Genomic DNA, 21,937 nt, shown 5'->3' with positions numbered 1-21,937 from the left:
TGTCCCTCTTTGGGGGGAAAACTCCCACTGGGTTTAAATCTGGGACTCTCCACCTTTTGACCCTTAGAACTGAAGAAGCTTCTTGGATGAGAGGTGAAACGTCTTCAAGCAACTTACACAAGTCCAGACGCTTTTCTTTCCAAGCTCCTTAGACTACCCTAAGGAGGCTTTTAACGATGAAACTCCAGTGGCTGCCAATGTGCTGGAGTTGTGGGCGTACTCCACCCATGCCAACTGATCACTTCATGTAGACTATTTAGATGAGGCGACACACCAAAGGATGGCTTCCGGCTCCTGATTGGCCCTCTCCACTTGGCCGTTAGTTTGTCCTCTGGCTTCCACTGCCAGACTAACTTGTGCCCCAGGTAGGTATTAAAAGCCGTTTTCCACTTCTCATCTTGACGTATGTGGACCAGATGATAGGCGTTGCCTAGGTTTAACTTTGTAAAAACGGTTGCCCCCTATAGGCTGATGACAGAAGTGGTAGAGAATTTTTTTTTTTTTTACCGTGATTTCATTGTTGAGGACCAAATGATGCCTGCAGCTAAGGAGTCTGTAATGTACCTCTCCATTGCTTCTCTCTCTGGTTTAGAGAGGCTGTATAACCGACGGGTGGGCAAGGGAGCACCGGGGAGTAGGTCTATTCCGCAATCATAGGGCCGGTGGGGAGGCAGTGACAACACCAAGCCCTTACTGAATACCCCGGCCAAATTATGGTATTCAGAGGGGATGGTGGACAAGTTGAGCGGAGCAGACAGCTCAACGGGTTTGGGTGTCACAATGCTAGGAGTAGCTGACTGCAAACGGTGCTCATGGCACCATGTGCTCCATCCCAATATTCTACCCTTGGTTGGTGGAGCCATGGGTAGCCCAACACCAGGGGCATTCAGTGAGCAGCTCAGTCAGGAATCTTCTGAGAGAAAACTGCGAATTTATTTACAGTGAATGGTAACAGGCAAATATATACAGGTCCCGGCACCTTGGCTCCCCTTGGTGATCTTCTCCATTCCCCACAGTGCTCGTGTCCATAAACACTGAATAAACAAACTCCAAACTCCAGTCCGTAGCTCTGCTCCCATGAAAACACACTCCGCTCCTGATCCATAGTGAAAATAAATACAATCAGTTAGCTAAGCAATCTTTCTCTAACCAGGGTACATCAGTGTCTACTGTTTACTATCATAGCCAAGTGGCTAACAAACGTAAACAGAAGTTTTCACTATCCCTACTAATTAATGTTTTCTTGTTGTATCTCTGTTGTGGTCAGTGCTGTCCTCCATGCTGTTGCATGCTGGAGCAGCAGGTTGAGGGTCGCAGATGCCAACAGACATGATCCACAAGTCCAGTAATGTTGTGGGGATGGAGCTGGTAGTGATGTGACGGTCGCGAACGAAACTGCTCTTAGAGCCGACTCTTTGAAGTGAACGACGCGAGCCGGCTCTTTATTGGGAGCCGTGGGTTTTTGTTTTTTTTCTTTCTCTCACCCTATCTCTTCCACGTTTTTTCCGCTTCACTCCGCACGCGAGGCTTGTGCTTTGTGCTGGGTAGAGGTGGGAGGGGCGGTAGTTACACTCTCAGGCTACGTCCACACGTACCCGGGTATTTTTGAAAACTGAGATTTTTCTATGCGTTTGCACCTTTCGTCCACACGTAAGCTGCGTTTTCGGTCACTGAAAACGGAGATTTCTAAAAACGCCTGCCAGGGTGGATAATTTAGAAAACTCAGTTTTTGCATTTACGTGTGGACGAGAAAAACGGAGAAAACGCAGCGTCAAAGGTGTGCGCCTTTTTTGACGTCACACTGTGCGCCATGTTATTGTTTCGGTGAAATGAATTTCTACAATACTGTTACTGTTAATTGTACTCTCTGCAGTATTTACACACACAGTTACTGTCCCTCCACACATACGACTCGGCTCTGCTTCTATGCCCCATCCTTGTTTACTATTTCCCACCGAGGCTTCTAGACTTCTGATTGGCCAACATTTCTACACGGTTAGGAATATATCGCCACCTGTTGCTTTGGCATGTTCCTAGCAGCGTTTTCCTTCATTTCTGCGTTTACATATGGACAGGATTATTTTTTTTAAACTAAACGGAAAATCTCTGTTTTCAAAAATACTCGTGTACGTGTGGACGTAGCCTCAGTAGCACAGGAACAGAGCCAGAGGGAAAGAGAGAGAAAGAGAGCCAGGGACAACAACGTCACATTAGAAAGGTATAGTAATCATCCACAACTATTTTCAGTTGCAGATGATAAAGGATTCAGAAAGTTTATTCATGCAGGCCTATGACAGAGAATATGCATGTTCTTTTTGTTTTCATACTTTAATTTATATTTAATTGTGTTGTGGTTTGCAGTGTTTTGTGTTGTTTCACTTTAAATTTGTTTAAAAGGAAAAAGTTGAAAATTTTAAATAGTTAAAAGTTGAAATGTAAATATTTGGTTTTTGTATTATATGATTTTTTTATTACATTTTATGTGGAGTGAATAAATAAAAGTATATTTATGGTGGCCCCTAGAGACAAAACACGTACGAACTCCAAAACACGTAAAAACGCCAAAATACGTAAAAAACCTCCAAAACACGTAAAAACTCTATAGCACATACAAACCCCGAAGCACATAAAAACTCAAAACACGTACAAAAGACAACAGAAGTGCTCCAGGATGCTAGGGCGCAGTGTTGAGCTTTTGTTACCTAGTGGCTACACAAGCCAGCAAGTACCAACGACCAGATTTGGTGTGCGGTAGTAACAGGTAAATGAACATTTTTTTTTAATTATTTGAATATATATGAGTGCTTGTGTATAAATACACAAACAATACACACATGCTTTCAATTGTGTAATTTAAGTGATCTAGGTAGCTCTGTTTTGGAAGTTCAGTTAACGCTAGAAATGTGTTTTGGAGTTTGTACGTGCTTTGTCTCTAGGGTCCACCGTATATATTTATATAGAAACATATATAAATAAAACCTCGTTTTTTTTTTACATTAGTAATTCCTTTTGTGCATAATTTTATATTGTTGTTAATAATAAATTAATTAAAGCAACAAAACAACCTGAAGAGCCGGTTGGGAGCCGAAAGAGCCGGTTCTCTAAAAAGAGCCGGAAATCCCATCACTACAAACTCGCAGGCAGCAGCTTGTCCCCCCTCGCTCACATGCGTAAGTGCTGTGCTCAGTCGCCTAGTGCCTGAGTTTGGATCATGCCAAAATTAGGGTGAATTTGCCCTGTGTTCTTCGAATATTGTGTGTAGTGTTTGTCAGTGTTTGTCAAGTTACTTGAAAAAAGTAATCAGTAACTAATTACTGATTACTTCCCCAAAAAAGTAATCCCGTTACTTTACTGATTACTTATTTTCAAAAGCAATTAATTACTTAGTTACTTTTTAAAAACACGATTTACAACCTGAATAGGTGATAAAGCGATAGATCTTTCAGCCCAATTCTACTTTTTCTGCATAATCCATCATACAAAATGTAATCAAATGGAAAAGTCCCTTTGTAAAACTTCTTTTATTAGTTTTAATCTTTTAACTTTATGCATCAAGCAAAAATTTAATTATATGCAACATTCTCTGACTGGAAGAAATTTGTTTAATATTTAAACTTATTTTCTGCACATTCCAGCACATAATTTTTTTTTTGTGTGTTTGCACTCACTCTTTCAAATAGATGCAAGTAAAACACAGCAGAAAATAAATTAAGTCAAAGACTAGCGGTCCTTTTGCTCTATTTTCACCTGTAAAGCAGGAGTTGGGTAGGCGGAGGTTTGCTCTGGTGCAGGTGAGCTGCAGCGGTCAGTGGAAGAATCCGCGAGTTTCTCTGTGAATTTCCCATTACGTCGTAGCGCACTCGGTGCTTGCTTGGAAGTTTAGGGGGGGTTTTTTTCGCTGTAAAAAGAAGTTTTCTTCCCACGCACAACGGACGCTAATGTTTTTGTCACTTTTTATGGAATCAAACTTAAAGTAAGGTCAGTACTTCCACGCTTTAAACGCTGCATGCTCATACTCTCTCCCGCACTCGATATATTATCCATTGTTGATCTGCACACAGCTGTTGTCACGAACGTCGCACTTGCTTACGTCACTGTCATGAGACATTCTCGCAAAAAAATCACGGTTTTAGTAACGTAGTAACGCAGCATTCCTACGGGAAAGTAACGGTAATCTAATTACCGTTTTTGCAATAGTAATCCCTTACTTTACTCGTTACTTGAAAAAAGTAATCGGATTACAGTAACGCGTTACAAGTAACGTTACAAGTAACGCGTTACTGCCCATCTCTGGTCTTTGTTTTATACAGTTGTCAGCCAGGCATCTAACTATGAAAAAATTACACTCCAAAAGACCCGGGGCTTAAGCCTAGTAAGTCCACCCCCCGCTCTGCCGGTGCTGGGCAACCGCCCATGTCGCCCATATCAAAAACCGCTACTGGGTGGGACTGAATGAGGATTATGTTTGTCTATTATATTTAGTAGTATATTTTCTGTATTCCATCTACACAGATAGTGGCAGCCCCAGTTTGACATGTGACATGTGTTACCAGAAAGATTAAGAAAATTGTTCAGAAATGTGTTGATTTATTTATTTATTTATTGTTAATAGAACTAAACTATTCAAAAAAGTTGGTTCCATCTGTGTGAGTACAGGAAGTGACAGAAACTCTCACATCCTGAGTGCGACAGAGAGGCAGAACACAGGCAGCAGCAAACATCCGGTGGGTATACAAAGAGCTTCGAGTTTCTCAAGAGAGGCAACGGCAGCGGTGACACAGGTATAGATATTCTTCACTTATCTACATGTAGAAGTACAGATACATTTGTCTAAAATTGTCTTATCTTAAATTAAAGATGCTTGGTCTAAGGAGCGTGGAAAGAAAAGCGTCTGGACTTCTTTAGGTTGCTTGAAAATGTTTCACCTCTCATCCGAGAAGCTTCTTCAGTTCTAGGGTCAAGCAACTTAAAGAAGTCCAGACGCCTTTCTTTCCAAGCTCCTTAGACTACGATGACCTGGATGACTGAGAACCTTCAGAGATATGATGCTTGATTTTCAGTGATCTTCCATATCACAGTTCAAAGTACAGTAAAAGTTTCTGATGATTTTCTGTCTTACTTATTCTCCTAATCTGTTTGTGCTGTTGATGTCAGCTCACTGAAAAATTTGTGCAGCTCTGCAGCCCGAAGAGTGACATTATGGAGAGGACAACTTCTCAAGACGCTGAGTTTGGATCCCCTTGCCTGAAAATGGCTTCTGATTCACAACGGAGCATGGAGTCAACACCAGACTTTTCTTCATCACAGATAACAACAGGTAGAGAAACCAAAAGCTGTAACAAATACAAATATAAGACTTTGGCATGTAACGGCTTTCATAAACTTTTTATAAATCATTTTAGTGAATACAGCCAGATTGTTTAGTCAGACAACAGACCAATATTTGAACATCAAACAGTATAGATTAATCTGAATCTTTATGTGTAGTGTCTTTGGACACACTGGAGATGTGACAAGTACATGACACAAAAATGTGAAATACTTCGCATAAAAGAGTGGTTCAGCATCTTTTAGTAAAACAGTCAATGAAACTTTAGTGGACAGATAGATAGCTGAACATTGGGCAACATAAACAGTCTAACAATGGTCAGGAGAATTTACGTGATGAAAAACCAAAAAAGAAAAACAGCACAACAATTTCAATTTACAAAAGACCATCCATCCATTGAAAGAATCCAGTTGAGGTGGTTTGGACATATGACTAGGATGCCTCCTTGGCATTTTCTCTGTGAGGTTTTTCAGGCATATCCCATTGGAAGGAGGCCCCGGGGCAGAACCAGGACATGCTGGAGAGATGACATTTTTCAGCCAGGCTTAGAACGACTTGGTGTTTCTCTAAATAAGCTGGAGGTGAGGGCTGGGGCAGCTGCACCCGTGACCCAGCTGTGGACAAGGAGAAGAAAATGGATGGATGGACAGATGAATTGACATCTTTATCTCAGATTAATTAAGTTAATCTATTTTGTGTTGATGTCACTCAGAGATTCAAGAACAGCCACCCCAATATGAAAAGCTCTATGCACAAGGCCACACTGGGAGAAAGTGAGTAACAAAATCACATTTATGTGTTCAACTGAATTTTCTTTCTCATTTCTGCAAAGTCTTCACCCTTCAACAGATGTCTCTGTTTGAATACAGATATGACTGCTCAAATGAACAGTTTTAATTTTGTTGACTTCATGGAGTGTAGTGTAGTCAACAATGTGTGACAAAAGACAGAATGCTTGCTTTACAAAAATACCTTCTTTTTGTTAGGCAATGAAATTACAAAGACAAAAAAAAAACATTTTATACAAGAAGACGGGAAAAAATAACAGAATGGTTCAAGTTGTTGTATTTATATTTGGTGTTTAATTTATTAATTAATCAGCTTATGGACTGAGTAATATGGAATTTAAACATCCATGTTAACTAGTAATAATTTAAAAAGTTCAAAAGCCACCTTTCATTTTTAAAACACATGATAAAGTCTAGTAAAAGCAGTGTTTATGTAAAATTTAAGTGGCATTTGAACCTTTATTTACCTTAATCTGTACAGAACCTTTTTTAGCATTTTTTTTTTATCTGCTCCCTCTTTGCTAAGGTCCTGCAAAGACACTGCAGTATAATAATCACATATTTTATTTTAACAGTCTAATCATAGCAGAGCATTACACAACAACCAGACCGGCTAATGACAGTGGTCACAGTTTCAGGTATTTCCTTCAATTTTTCATCTGTCTGTAGATATATGATTTTGAATAACTATTTAACTTTAAAATAGAAAACAACCACATATTTAATTTCAGAAAGAATAAAATTTGTAACCCAGGTTTAAAGATGTACTGAGCTCTTTCGCTTTTTTCTACAGAAACATCTCATCCAAATACAAGGACATTATATGCAGAAGTATTAAAATTCATCCAAGATCTCCTGCTGTTTACCAGTTCAGACCAAAGAAACAAGAGTTTGGAACTCTAACAAGAATGACTGTTGGTGAAAAAAACCCAAACAAGACAAATAAAACCATCTTACTTGTGGGTGAAACAGGAGCAGGAAAATCTACTCTGATCAACGCTCTGTTCAACTACGCCATGGGAGTGAAGTGGGAGGATGAAGTCTGGTTTCAGATTGTAGAGGAGGAGGAGAATAATCACGCAGGCAGTCAGACATTAGATGTGATCGTGTACGAAATCTTTGGTTTTGAAGATAAAACTCTGCCCTACTCTCTGACCGTCATCGATACTCCTGGATATGGAGACACCAGAGGGACTGAGCATGATGACTAGGGCTGCACGATTAATCGTTAGAAAATCGCGATCTCGATTCATAATTATGTGCAATCCCATTTCCAAATGACAACGATTTAAAAAAAAAGAAAAAAAGAAAAAAAAAGACGACGACGATGATTGTACCGCGTTTTGATCCGGGACGTAATCTGCATGAAAACAAGCGCTCACTCTTCCTGCTCAACAAATGACAAGGGCGGAGCCTTATACCACACGATACAGAAGCTGTGCCGTGTGATGCTAAAATTAGCAGGGAAAAAACAACGGAGAACACGTCAGGGATGACGAGAAAGTGACAGGAGAAAATCCGTCCCAGTCAGCCACCCAAACATCAATAACGGGAACCTTATACAGCGCTTCCCTATACACGTCGAACTCCCGCAGGCACAAAGAAATTACAGAGGCTATTACTTATCACCTGACCAAAGATATGGCTCCCATCAACACTGTGCAAAACGAGGGATTTAGGAAAATGATCACCACCCTAGACAAACGCTACACAGTGCTGTCCCGCAACTATTTTTCTATTGTTGCACTACCTGCTCTATACACGCAGTGTCGAGCAATGGTGGAGACGGAATTTCAAGCAGTACAACATTTTGCGGCAACGACAAAATGTGAGACATTTGTTGTTTTTATGTTTATTTATTGTTTTTATGTTCAGTCTCAACTGTTACGAAGTTGATGTGCAGTTAATAAGTGCAATAAATATTTATACTGGAAAAGAAAATCGTGAGAGAATCGTGATCTCAATTCTAACGGTGTGTTCACACTGAACGCGATGGACACGAACAAAAACGCCCCAAACGCCCCTAATTTGACGCGTGCACATTCGTGCCTCAACGCGTGTCTAAGAAAAATCCATCGCGCGTGAACCGGGAATGTGGGAGGAAGTTGTGCCAGACGGTATCTTTGCAAGATGGCAGCTGGCGAGCTAGCGCTTGAAGATAGAGTCTCCCTTCTCTATGTACAGTGGAGAGCAGAGCAGCGGCGTAAAAGACGTCCTCGCCGTACCTGGGTCCATCAGGTCCTCCAGAGGCGTGAGCAGTGGATGACGGCCGATTCCAGCGATATCACAGTCTTTCACTCGGCCAGTTTGAGGACCTGCTTTCCCGCGTCGGTCCCAGAATCGCCCGCCTAGACACCAATTACAGGCGCTCAATCCCACCTGCAGAGCGCCTGTCCATCTGCCTGAGGTTAGTAAAAGTATTTAATACGGTAGTCCTTTATTGATACCTGTGCTAATATATGCTAAACCATCCATTTATACACTGCTAACATGGATGTGCTATGCTAACAGTGAATGCTCTTGGTGTTTACTGATAGCAAACTGTGGTACGGAGACTGTTTATAATATTTCTAGTGATACTCAGAAGGTCTCATCAAGTCCCGATTTAATTCGATTTATGCTGTTATCAGTGTTTGCAATGATAGCATGGCTGTGGTGTCCTATCAATGTATGCGCTCGGTGTTTGCTGATATCAAACTGTAGCATTAGGACCACTGAGTTAACCTTTTTAGTGATACTCACTCCTTTTTATTTAGACCTGGTTTAATTCTGGGATAGTTGAATATTTGTATATAATCACCGCAGACTGCTTTAGATTATATCTAATATATATCATGTAATTATCCTTATAATTACAAAATGTTTTCTGTAAGATTTATGTTTTGTAATTTGTAATTTTCGAATTTCAATAATGTATTTTGTAACTGCAGTACACATAATACTCATTTTAAACAATTTTGTCCAGGTTCCTTGCCACCGGGGACTCCTTCAGGACCATCGCATTCAGTTTTCGAGTTGGTGTGTCCACAGCGAGCCAGATCATCCCCCAGGTAGCGACGGCCATCTGGGACTGTCTAGTGGACGATTTCATGGCTGTGCCTTCACCTGGAGACTGGCGGTCCATCACAGAGGGATTCCAGGAGCGCTGGAACTTCCCTCTGTGCTGTGGAGCTCTGGATGGGAAGCACGCCCAAAGGAACCCCATATATCATATAGGAGACACACACATTGATATACACTAAATATTTATTCCATTTCTTTTTTTGTGGTGCCCAAATTTATGCACCTGCTTGATTTTGTTTAAACAATTATTGCACACTTTTTGTAAATCCAGTGAACTTCTTTTCACTTCTCAAATATCACTGTGTGTGTCTCCTGTATGATATATTTAACTGACATTTTTTATTGTAACAACGATTTATACAGGAAAATAATGGCTATTAACAAGGTTGCCCAAACCTTTGCATCCCACTGTATTAGTATATTTTGTCATTAGTATAATATGAAATAAATTCTACATGTGTCAAGTCGTGTGCCAACATTTGCTGTGTAGTAGAACTGAGACATTAGTCATTACAAAAATTTATTTGAAATAATATTAAAATTCTCAAACAGAAATACATTAAACATAAATATATAAAATATAAGTATTTACAGAGAGACAGGAATAAAAAGGACCCAGCTGCTCTCCAGAGCAGGAACAAGGCTGAGGAGGAAATGCTCCATTGGAGACTGGTGTGGCCTCTTCAGGGACTCCAGGATGGCCAGCTCCACCGCCGATGGACCGTCCTGGGACCCGTCCCTCATCTGCCTCGGAGCTGTCCTCCTCTGTGGGCCTGTAAAACAGCACAAAACAAAGAAATGAGAAGGCTGCTACTAGATTTTAATTTCAACATTGAAAAAAAACCAAACAGGATATAATCAGATTGGTTGTAGACATTTAGTAAAGGTAATCATAAGGGAATCCCACAGAGTAAAAAGTTATCAGTGCTTGCTGTACATCTGATGCTACAATTACATACCTGTGGGTGCAGCAGCAGGAGCTGAGGGGCTGGGGAGCCAGGAGAAGCAACAGGGGATGCTCTGCTGCAGAATCCGTTGGTTCTATCAATACAGTATTAAATGTTAACAGGTTGAATATAATAATCATAGAGTAGACAGTGGTCCCTCATTTAATGCAGCAGGGGTTCTCAGAATAACTAGCCCCTCGCCACGCACTTTATACACTTTTTTCCCCACACACATGAACATTGGTCACAGTTCTCACAATTGATTCTCAAAGTGCAAACCTTTGTAGATTGCAAAACGTAAAAGTATTATTATGCCGCGTTTTGTCTTCATCTGCCTGCCACTTTCGTGCGCCTTTTTCCCTCGCGGTGCAGGTGTGTATTTCCGAATGAGGCTCGTAGTTATGGGTATTTTTGTGCAGTTTTTTCTATTGGACGTGATGATTATCAAAACCAAACGTGATAAATTTGGCAAGCGCAGGAGACACGACTCGGAGCAGATTTGTCAATCAGGCTGCAGAATGCAATGCTGTACTGTGCAATAAAAAATCAGCGAAAAAGCAAAGCAGTGACGGATGAGCGGGACCACTGTGTGCTGTTTATTAATAAACAAAATATATTCCTATATGACAACATGCATAAAAGCAGAACGGTATTTGTACGTCAGTGGGAAAATAGCGGTGGCTTGCTAGCTTTTGTGCGGCTTCCCCGGGTCAGTGAAAACTTTCAAAAGAGAAATGAATGAACTTACCAGGTTGCCCGATCTCTTCACATATCTTCCTCCAAGCTCGGTCCTTTTTATTCCTGTCTCGGTACAGAAAGCAGCTGGTGTCGTACAGCTCCCGGTTGTTTGCTACGGCATTGATTAGCCTTCCCTCCATTGAAGAATGAAGGGCTTTGGCTGGATCTGCCCCTTTGACCTAGGTCACAGCCACGTCACCAGGCTCCTGATTGGTTGTCGCGGCGCGATTTGACGCTGGAGTTCAGATTTTTCCAACTCGAGCAGTAGACGCGAAACGCGCGTATGCACAAAATGCAACACAAAAACTCACGCGCGTGGTTTTATTCGCGAGTCAGACGCGCTACACTGACACGCGTTTCACGCGTTTTCGCGACGCAAATCTGCTTCCGAATTTTCGCGGGACCCGCAATCGCGGGTCATCGCGCTTTTCCATTGACTTTACATGTAAACCTAAAGCTCTATTCGCGTTCGGTGTGAACACACTGTAAGCCAAAAAATCGTGATTCTCATTTTATGCAAAATCGTGCAGCCCTAATGATGACATTATCTACCAAAGATTATTGGACCTGTTTCAATCAGAGGATGGAGTTCATGAAGTTAATGTAGTGGGTCTGGTGATGAAGGCAACAGATAACAGACTGAGTGACCGATTGATGTACGTCTTTGATGCAATGATGTCTCTGTTTGGAAAAGACGTAGAGAAAAATATCATAACTCTCATCACAAATTCAAATGGAATTGCACCTAAAAATGCTTTTAAAGCTCTTAAAGCTGCAAAATTTAAATGTGCCAGAAATGAGAAGGATCAGCCCATTCACTTCCTGTTTGATAACCAACAGAAGGAAGATAGAACAGAGGAAGATGTGTCTGTCTTTGAGTTCTCTTGGGGAGTAACAGATAAAGGAATGAGAGAGTTCTCAGACTTTCTAGAACGATCTGCACCTCAAAATGTAAAGAAAACACAGAAAGTATTGACAGAACGAATCAGACTGACAGCCTCCATGCAAAACCTGAAAGAGAGAATCGACCTGGCAGAACGAAGCAGACAGAAATCAGACAGAGTCAAGAAGCTCTGAAGAAATATAAAGAAAAGATAAAGAAGAATGAAAACTTCACTGTAGAAGTTGATGAGCCCTACATTGATGCTGGGATGAGGGTTTGTTTTTACAAAGCAGCTACCTGCTGTACTGTCTGTAAGGAGAACTGTCACTGTCCTGGATGTACAATGGCCTGGTATCCTGAACACTGTGAGGTCATGAAAGATGGCCGCTGCACTGTTTGTACCAATAAGTGTCCTGCATCAGCTCATGTGAAAGAAAAACAAAAATATGTGACCAAGACAAGGAAAGTTCAGAGGACTTTGGAAGAAATGAAGAAAAAGTATGAGAAGAATAAATCGAAAAGTGACCAGAAGTCAACTCTTTTGGAAGATCTTAATAAAGAAATGAACCAACTGACAACAGAGAAGTCACAGTTCCTGGATGAGTCCTACCAACATGTTGTCAGACTGGAGCAGATCGCTCTGAAAGCTGATTCAGTGTCCACATTTGTCCACCTGGACTTCCTGATTAAGAAGATAGATGAGAAAGGAGACACAGAGAAGGTCCAGAAGCTGAAAGAGATGCAAAGCAGAGTGGATGAAGGAACCAGAGGAGCTCTGCAGTACAAGTTTGGAAAACAGTTTAAGAAATAACCCCCCCTCCCTCCCTCGAATGAAGGATGATACTTTACTGTTTTGTTATAACTGAAAGGTGGGATTAAATGTAAATATGGTTAATATAGATATCAAATATGTTCATCTGCTCTTTGTTATTGTAATAGTTTATAATAATGTTGTTTTTTTTTGTCAAAATAAACTGTAAAAGTGTTCTCTGTTTCAGAGCATCTTTTCACTCCATGGAGGAGTTTATTTTTTTGTTGTTGTTGTGTTTCTTCTTTCAGATGCTTTGATTTTCTTCATGTTGTAAAATAAACAGATTTCATTAAGACCCTACAAGTGTTTCATGTGTTTTTGTTATACGGCAGTTTGTGATGACAGGAGCTGCTCAGGTTCCTCCTCCTCCACGAACCTTCATGCTGAGAACATTAAAAAGGAGTCAAACAGGATGAGAACTTCAGCCATGAGTCTGTAAATTAAGCTCAGATTTTGAGGGAAATGTAGAAAAAGGTGAGCTCCTGTCGAGGTCAAGACGCTCCTCAGTAAGGAAACATTCCCACAGAAATTCTTTACATCTGACGATTTTCTGCTTTTCTTTCAGCTAAACTAAAGATTATTTCAAGGATGAGAACCAAATTTAGCAGTGTTTCTCTCTATGAATTCATTTGTTTATGCTTTGAGAAATATTCTTCATCATAAATGTTGTCGTCAACATGTTCAGGTGTTTCCTGCAGTGCTGCTGTTGGACTTCCTGTCAGGTGTAAATGAGACTCAAAGGTAGAAACTATATTTAAAAACCAGATGAACCAGAGTCCAGCAGGATTATACAATGCAGAAAAAGTAAACTAACTAAACACAGAGCAGGAAGAAGAAAGGCAGACAAAAAGAACACCAAAGTTTTCTGCTCAGATTATAGTTAAGAATACTATTGTTGCTACTACTGGTTTCATTGATGTGGGCCTGTTGTGAAGAAACTACAACTTCCTGCAGATAGACTACAAATAGATAATTTCACAGACTTCAGCACATCAGTTCTTCCTGCAGGCTAGATAAAAATATCTCTTCATTAGTGAGGCTGGAGTTTGAAAGGAAAACGGACAAACAGCCTCTAAAGGAAAATGAAATGTTTGTCCCAGTGAGATCAGTTTCTCATCTTTCTTCTTCTTACTGCAGAGATGATTCAGTGTAACTCCTCCTTTATTCAGGCTTCCTGTGACTGACAGTACAAATGATAAAAAAAAGAAATATAAATCTATAAGGTACAAAAAAAGAATTTAGGATATAAATACATAAGAATAGAAGCTCTGTGTGATCCGTGTTATAGAGGAGCAGTTATAAAGCATGCAGTTGTATAACTCCTGGTCCCTCCAGAAGTTATAGAAAGAGACAGAAGCTTTCAGTTGTTTGTCCTGAATGGCACAAATGCCAAAGCTCCAAACTTACTCCACGTGTGAGTGCACTTACTGAAGTATATATCATTCTCACCTTAAAAGCAGGAGTTTAAGCAGGAGTATAATGCCAGAATATTTTCCTTTTAAATTACACATTGTTGACTCCTTGTTTTTCTCTAATTACCTAGGTATTTTGAAGTTAGAATTACAGCACAAGTTCAGAGAAATGAAACATTAACGTCAGACTCCTGACGATTTGACGTGTATATGTGGTTTTCTGAGGTGCGTGTTCACATCTGCAATTCATTATTATCAGGATGTCCAAAAAACTCCCTGAAAAGCCTTCAGTTAATCCAATATGCTGCAGCAAGAGTACAGACAGGGACTAGAAAGAGAGAACAGATTTCTCCTGTTTTGGCTTCCCTTCATTCAGGGCTGGACTGGGACAAAAAATCGGCCCGGGCATTTTGACTAGAGACCGGCCCATCAGGCATTATAGGAAAAGCCATAAAGCCTTTGCATGAAAACAACTGCTTTGATGTACACTGCCTTGTTGGTATATATGTATCAATCTAATAAACTTAAACCTACACCATCCTCCCTATTCTGGATTTTAAACAGTACACAGCGGAAACAAAAAGACTGCTTGGTCGAGTTAACCTCCTGAACTATCTACAACACATGGTAGAAACCTGAAATTAAGACCAAGAACACTAGAGGTGAGACATGATCATTAATTAATATTAAAATTAATAAATGACAGATTTAGTGATATTTTCATAAACTATTTATTTACCAAAACAATACAAAACAGCAGGTTAGCACAATATATTTTTTTAACACAGCAACCGTTAAATATGAAAGGAGACAGAGAAAGAAAGGTGAGAAATAAGAATAAGAATAACACTTAATTGAGTTTTTGATGGCATTTTACACACAGTACTAATACAGTATCTAGAAAATATGGGAAAATACTGGCATCATATACAGTACTTACTTCTGAAAAAATTATATGGGACCCTGAAAAACAGGACACAAGTGAAAGGACAAAGAACAGTGATGGACTTGCTCATATTGATCACCTTACTGGCATCTTTATTCCACAAAATTAGAGGAATCATATACAGCAGTACTTACGTTGATGAACTTAAAAAATTGAATGGTCTAGAGAACCTCTTAAACAAACAAACAAACAATGTATGATTAGACCCTGACAAACAGGACAGAATGGAACAAAGATTAGATGAATATTAAAATCTATAAAGGACAGATTGTGATTGAATTGTATCGCCAAAGACTATTCACTCATCAATAAAAGGTCACCTACAACACTTCCACAGCAGCAACACTGAACAGATCTTAAGACATGGAAACCTTTAAGAAGTGAAAGGACAGACAGTGAAGGTTGAGAAAGAATTGCACTTAATAGATTTTTTTCAGACGATGACAGTACTGGTATGCTTACTCTAGAAAAATGGTTGAATCATATTCCATATAGTACTTACTTAAAATGAACACACTTCAGTCCTCCTTAAATGACTGACAGCATCTGAAATGAAACAATGACAGATTAAGACTGTAAGAATATATGTTTATAAATGCCTAATACTCCAATCTCATATTTATTCTATCTATTAAGATGGACAAATTCTAAGCATTTACCGAGCACTTGACTTGTTTGAAGTGAAGGTAGATACTAAACGTATTCATTTGACTGTACTTTAGGCAATAACAATAAAGCTGAATTTAATATTAACAATAGATAATTAGGAATGTTTTGCTCATTTTTATTTCACCTCACCAGGTTACAAAAGGAGCTTTCTCAGCAGGTCACTCTTCTCAGCTACCCTGTCAATGACCATGTCAGAGTCCAATGACATGAGAATGTCCTTTTCAGTGGCCATCAGCATAAACATCTCCAGCTTGTTTGCAGACAGGCTTTCACAGGCAACCTAAGTGAGGGAGAGGGTCAGCAGGTACTTGTATGCCAGCCCAAGGAGACGATAGGCATCAGACAGCATGTTGAACGGCCTGAGTATTTGATAGCAGCACAGTGGGCAATTTTTGCAAGAACCACAGCTTTTGGTCACAATTTTACTTTCTTCGTCCCATTCTTCAGATCTGTCCTTTGCTGTTCTGGTCCTGTAGTCATCTACATGTGATGTCTTAAGCCTTTCCCACTGTTCAGCAAAACGTTTCAGTTCTGACTGAAGGTTATTAACAGTAGCCCTGCTGTCAAATTTAAGTAGACGGGTGCTGAGGTTTTGAAATGCATTACTTGGAAGAGAAACTGTTCTGACCTGGGGTCCAACCATGCCAAATCCGCAAGAAGAGGGCCATGTATGACAAATCGTCTGTGGATTGCTTGAATAACTGTATCCAGGATGATGTTGTGCACTTTCACTTCATATGATTTCTCAGCATTGATTTGCAACTCATCTTCAGGCATCTCTCCGGCCATGCCTTTTCTCTTCTTGGCTCTCTTTTCAGGTTGTTCAGCCTCCACTTCCATGTCTGCGTTGTTCTCCCTCTCCTCTAGTTTTTGATTTGTCTGTTTCACAAATGTGTCTGCAGCTGCCTTCACAGTTGGAAAGTCCCTGGCGATACTTTTGAGGCTATCTTGTGTGGCAGTCACCATATGATGGGCAGAGAGAATGTCCATCCCCTTTGACTGGAGGTACTTCGACAGAGAAGTTGTTTGCTCAAACACTCTAAGAAATATCTGTGCTGTTAACACAGTTTCATGCTTCAAGAGACACTCTTTAAAGCCTCGTGCTTTGGCGCGAATAGCTGGCTTTTCTTTTTCCCCTCTTTTCAATGGCTTCCAGCGTCAGCGCTACATCAACGAAGAGGCCATCATCTGGTTTTCCAAAATGTCCAAAGATTTATTGGAGGGCATCATGCTTGGCCCACCACCGTGTCTCACCTATTGGACTGAGGCGTCTGTGTCTTGTCTCTTGGGTTTGCTTCTCCCACAGATTAACCCTGTGATAGCTGTGTTCATCAAGGAGTCCTATGTCATTAAGTAAATTAAAGAGTGATCCACTTTCAATGACACTTTGTGTTGTGTCAGCAAGCACAAGATTAAGTATGTGTGCATAGCACCACACATGCACATGATTTGGAGACTGGGCAGTCATAAGTGCTGAAAAGCCTTTGTACTGGCCCTGCATATTTGAAGCACCATCTGTTGCATTCCCAATGCACATGGCCTTGTCTAGATTCAGATGCTCTAAAACTCCGGAAAGCAAGTTTACAAAGTACTGCCCCGTGGATGCTTCGCACCTCACTATGGAGACAAGCCTCTCCTGCACAGCCTCAGTAACATACCTGATGATTACTGAACACTGATCATAACCTGTGATGTCTTGGGTTGTGTCTAGCTGAACAGAAAACATCCCAGCTTTCTGGACATCACTGGCAATGCTCTCTTGAATGAGATGGCCAAGTGCATCAATCACTGAGTTGACAGTTGTTTTGGAGAGTAGGGTGATGAGAGATCCTCTACCTCTTGATCCACTGGTCTGATGCAACTTCTTGCTTTTTTCAATGCAGTCATTCAAATGTTCTCCAAGGCACATATCATACTTGCCTAATAACACAATCAGTTCCAGAAAGTTACCATGATCAATGATGTTATCACCCAAAGTGTATGCAGCCTCATTCTCCACATGCCTATAGCTGAGTCCCCTCTTCCCAAGTACTTTGATCACATCCACTATACGCTCTAAAACTTGCCGTCTCTTTTTCACTTGTGCTCTGTGAGCTGACAACTGACTGCCAGCAAACAAGCTCCTGATGTTGCCTTTTGAGCACCTTAAGAAAAAAGCTTCAGCACAGGTCTGGTGTGTAGTGCTCTTTTCATGCTCCTCTGTGCGCAGATGTATATGTCGCCAGTCACTCATGCCTGTAATAAATGCGCTGGTGTCAGTCCGCCTTGCAAATGCCAGACGCACAAAGCAGAACAATAAATGGCGTTCTTTGCAATAAGTAAGCCACTTCCTGTTGGTGCCATCTTTACAGCTCAACACCCTCATCACAACTGCACTGCTGCTGTTCTGCTGTGGGTGGTAATCTAAGAAGGCCTGTAATATGGCAGGTTCAGGGCGAGCAAAGTAATCTATGCCCTGGCTCTCACTCTCCTGCTCTTCCAACTCTCGCTCTTGCTCCATTTCTCTCTCCCGCTCTTCTGTATGTCCCTGCTGCTCCGTCTCTCTCTGTTGCTCCATCTCTCTCTGCAGCTCTTCTGTCTCCTCTGTCACAGACTTCTCCACTTTTGATGATAAATCAGTCTGGTGCAACATGTAAGGATTGGCACAATTTGTTAAGATTTTGAGGAGTTTGAGAAACTAACCTTAAGCATAAAATAAAATTCACTATCAGTAACATCATAGCACCCGCCCAGCAGTATATAAACTCCGTCATGCTAGCTAGCACGCAGTACGAGTTATTCTAAGCAATTGTAAAAACTCAGCACAACGAAAATAAACTACAACTAAACTTGGTTTATATCTGACCCAGATAGACTGCAGGTCATAACTTCTTACCTGAAGTTCAGTTCACCTGACACTCGGACCGCCTCGGGTCTCTCCTTCTCTTGCCTCCCCTTCCCTCATCCACCTGCTGGCCTCCACCACTTGCTGATGTTGCTAAATCTGTGGAATCTCCGCCATAGCCACCACCAAACAATTCAGTTATTTTTACACATTTGGCAGCGTCTGCCTGAAGGGCTTGTTTCTTTTTGGCCCTAATTTTTTCTGCACCTCCTTTCCTTTTTTTGTTCTCCATTTTCTTTAGTTCGTCTATAAGATTGCTAAACAAGGGGGAGGGTGCATCCGACCTCCTCGGCTGTAATTGGTCCAGCCCAGAGTCGATCATGACCAATTGGCCAATCCAACACATCCAGCACCAGAGGTGCCAAAGACCAGGTGGGTTGTAATTTGCTGGGCACCCCTCAGGAATTGGGAGATCAAGGAGGAGTCCACCCCGCTAAGTGGTGGGTGACATATATATATGTATATATATAAAATGTATATTATGTATACATATACATATAAAAAAAAATTCCCCGCTCTCCCCTGTGGGCGGTCAATCCTTCAAGCTCGGGTCCTCTACCAGAGGCCTGGGAGCTTGAGGGTCCTGCGCAGTATCTTAGCTGTTCCTAGGGACTGCGCTCTTCTGGACAGAGATCTCTGATGTTGTTCCCGGGATCTGCTGGAGCCACTCGCCTAGCTTGGGAGTCACCGCACCTAGTGCTCCGATTACCACTGGGACCACCGTCACCTTCACCCTCCACATCTTCTTGAGCTCTTCTCTGAGCCCTTGGTATTTCTCGAGCTTCTCGTGTTATTTCTTTCTGATGTTGCTGTCATTCGGAACCACTACATCGATCACTACGGCCGTCTTCTTCTGTTTGTCTACCACCACTATGTCCGGTTGGTTACCCACCACCATTTTGTCCGTCTGTATCTGGAAGTCCCACAGGATCTTAGCTTCGGCAGTGATGGGAATAACGGCGTTACAAGTAACGGCGTTACAAGTAACGGCGTTACTAACGGCGTTACTTTTTTCAGTAACGAGTAATCTAACTAATTACTATTCTTATCGTTACAACGCCGTTACAGTTACTAACAAGAAAATGCGGTCTGTTACTATTTTTCAACAACGGTTGAAGCTCTGTTCAGCTTACTGCATCTTATATCATTTGCACGGAAGTAGCTGACTACGTAAGTAATCTGGACGCTACAGCTTTAAACAGCTGTGCGCTCCCGCGGACGTAATCACAATCACTGTCTGGCACAACACCTGGAGCTAAGGGGGCAAAACAATCGCATGAGTGCTGCTGTTTGACTGAGGAAGAATAAAGTAGTCGTGGTAAGCCAATCACATGACCACTTAAAGACAAAGCAACAAGGTGATATATACCAGTTTTTAAATTGTGTTGATAGGCCACGTAAAACCAGAGTCATGGTAAACAATATATACACGTGTTTTTTCCTGAGTAGTTTCGTCACATTTACTGTCTGAGGACAGCGCAGCAAGCACTCTCTGCTTGTGACCCAAAAAAAAACAAAAAAAAAAAACAGGTGAAGTTTTAGGAGTGACGGCGAGAGAGAGAGAGAGCAGAAAAAAGAGAGAGAGCGAGTTTTGAGATGTGAGAGATTTGTGATGCTTAGCGTGTTTGGAGTGTGTAGTTAATGTGTTGTCTTGTGTAGTTAGTGTGTAGTGTTGTGGATAGTTTTGTGTTGTGTTTCAGAACAATGAGGCGACTGCTGTCTCCAGGTAGAAACAGCAGTGATACACCTGCTGCTGTCAGACCTGCAGGTATCAGGCTGTGATGTTCTCCTTTATAGTGGACAGAAATTTTTTTTTTTTTTGGAGTGGCACAAATAATTTTTGTGGCATCTTACTGAATGCAGAACAGCTGATTGTTATGTAAACAGTTTGAATGGTTATTAAAAAGGGTAAAAGGTAAATGGCTGCAAATAACTTTGTTGTTTACAAAACTTGTGCATAGGATTTTAAAACTGACAATTTATATTTGCATTTAAAGTTATGAAATCTGATTCAATAAACATTGTTCAGAAGAGTTAAAGAAATCTGAGCTGGCAGCAATCACTTCAGAGTGTCGGGTCAGAACACTTGCAAATGTTCAGATGTGAGAGGAACAAACAGGCAGAGTCCAGGAATAAAGTTGTCATTCTTTGTATTTCCAATTGAGAATGTGCCCGCAGCTGGGCGAGAGAGTGTGTGTGGGTGTGGGTGTGTGTGTGTGTGTGTGTGGTTTCTGCAGACAAAGCATAATGATACAAATCAATTAGGAATCAAATTACATAATAAACATAAAGATACAACTGAGGTGTACTCAAGTACAGTATATAACTAAATAAGCTGACATTATACTTCAGCCTGGTTACATAAACTTAAAGTCAGACATTATGCATTAACACACCGCATACAACTATGCACTGAAGGCAACTTTACATTGGTTTATCATCTGTTACACGGAGCACAGAATCAACAACATGATTAAACGAATTTCTCTGCTAGAAGCTAATTAGCAAACAAATCTGTTATGCTAGCGAACTGCCACTTGTACATAACGTCACTTAAACAGAAGCAGAAACTGCTGGTAAGTCATCAAATACAGGATGTCTCTCCTTTTGTGAAACTTGCCTCTCCCTGTCGGAGTGGCCACAATATTGGTCTCCAATTACCTGGACACGCACCTCATACTCAAGCCATTCAGCCAGATCAAGCAGTGTTGGTATAGGAGTGTTGATGGGATTGACAAATCTCTGGAAATTTGCTCTTAGGTCATAAGGTAGCTTAGCTAAGAGGCGAGATACGTGTGAGCCACACCTCAACTCTGTCCGACCTTGTTCTCCCAACTGGTGTAACATACCCACTAGTGCACGGACTTGGAGTGTAAAAGGCTTGAAGGCTCTGATGTCACCACTCCTAATGTTGGGTCCATCCTTCAATTTGGTAATCCTTTTTAAGGCCAGATGTTGAGGTTGCCCATACATTTCTGTAAGTGCTCTCATGGTGTCAGCAAATGGGAATGGACTGTTACTGTATGAGTCAGCTACAAGTAGTGCATCTTCACACTTAAGGTGATCTGTCAAGATCTGGAACTTGAAGTGTTCAGGAGCATCAAGTGGAAGTATGTTATCTAGGGCTAACTTTAATCTTGCAAACTCACGTGGGTCCTCGTGCACAAGGTCGGGGATCGTTGGTTGAGGTCCACGATAAGTCACTATCGGTTGGGCTCTGCTGAGAGAGAGTGGTGTCTGAGGGCACCCACCTGGTTGCAGGCGATCGGGTGGACACTGTCGGCAGTCATCTGGGTAGTTACCACAGCGCCTGTACAGATAACTCGAATCCTGATACCCATATCCATAAGGAGAACGATAGTGACTGTCAGGGCAGCTTGGGTGACCAGGGGTAGGATACCTGTCATCTTGTCTGTAGTATGGATCATCTTCATAGCAGGCCCCTAGCCTTGGCAATCTAGGAGGAG

At 41.3% G+C, this 21,937-nt stretch overlaps 1 long non-coding RNA gene and 1 pseudogene across 2 annotated transcripts; one reads left to right on the top strand and one right to left on the bottom strand.

Moving 5' to 3' along the window:
* The first annotated feature begins 6,056 nt into the window (after positions 1–6,056).
* LOC146383309 (uncharacterized) lies at positions 6,057–12,564 on the top strand (annotated as a pseudogene). The gene is made up of 4 exons (XR_014800912.1): positions 6,057–6,102; positions 6,693–6,755; positions 6,911–7,315; positions 11,396–12,564. The product of XR_014800912.1 is annotated as an uncharacterized LOC146383309 (transcript).
* LOC146383310 (uncharacterized) lies at positions 9,684–11,154 on the bottom strand. The gene is made up of 2 exons (XR_014800917.1): positions 10,140–11,154; positions 9,684–9,953 (listed from the first exon to the last, which is right to left on the bottom strand). It is a non-coding gene; the product is annotated as an uncharacterized LOC146383310 (long non-coding RNA).
* Positions 12,565–21,937: the final 9,373 nt, after the last annotated feature.

This window comes from Perissodus microlepis, chromosome 7 (assembly GCF_051167445.1).
Source record: "Perissodus microlepis isolate ML-2025 ecotype Zambia chromosome 7, ASM5116744v1, whole genome shotgun sequence".
Classification (NCBI taxonomy): domain Eukaryota; kingdom Metazoa; phylum Chordata; class Actinopteri; order Cichliformes; family Cichlidae; genus Perissodus; species Perissodus microlepis.
The sequence above is the reverse complement of the archived record's forward strand: the minus strand, read 5'-3'. Positions and strand labels throughout refer to the sequence as shown.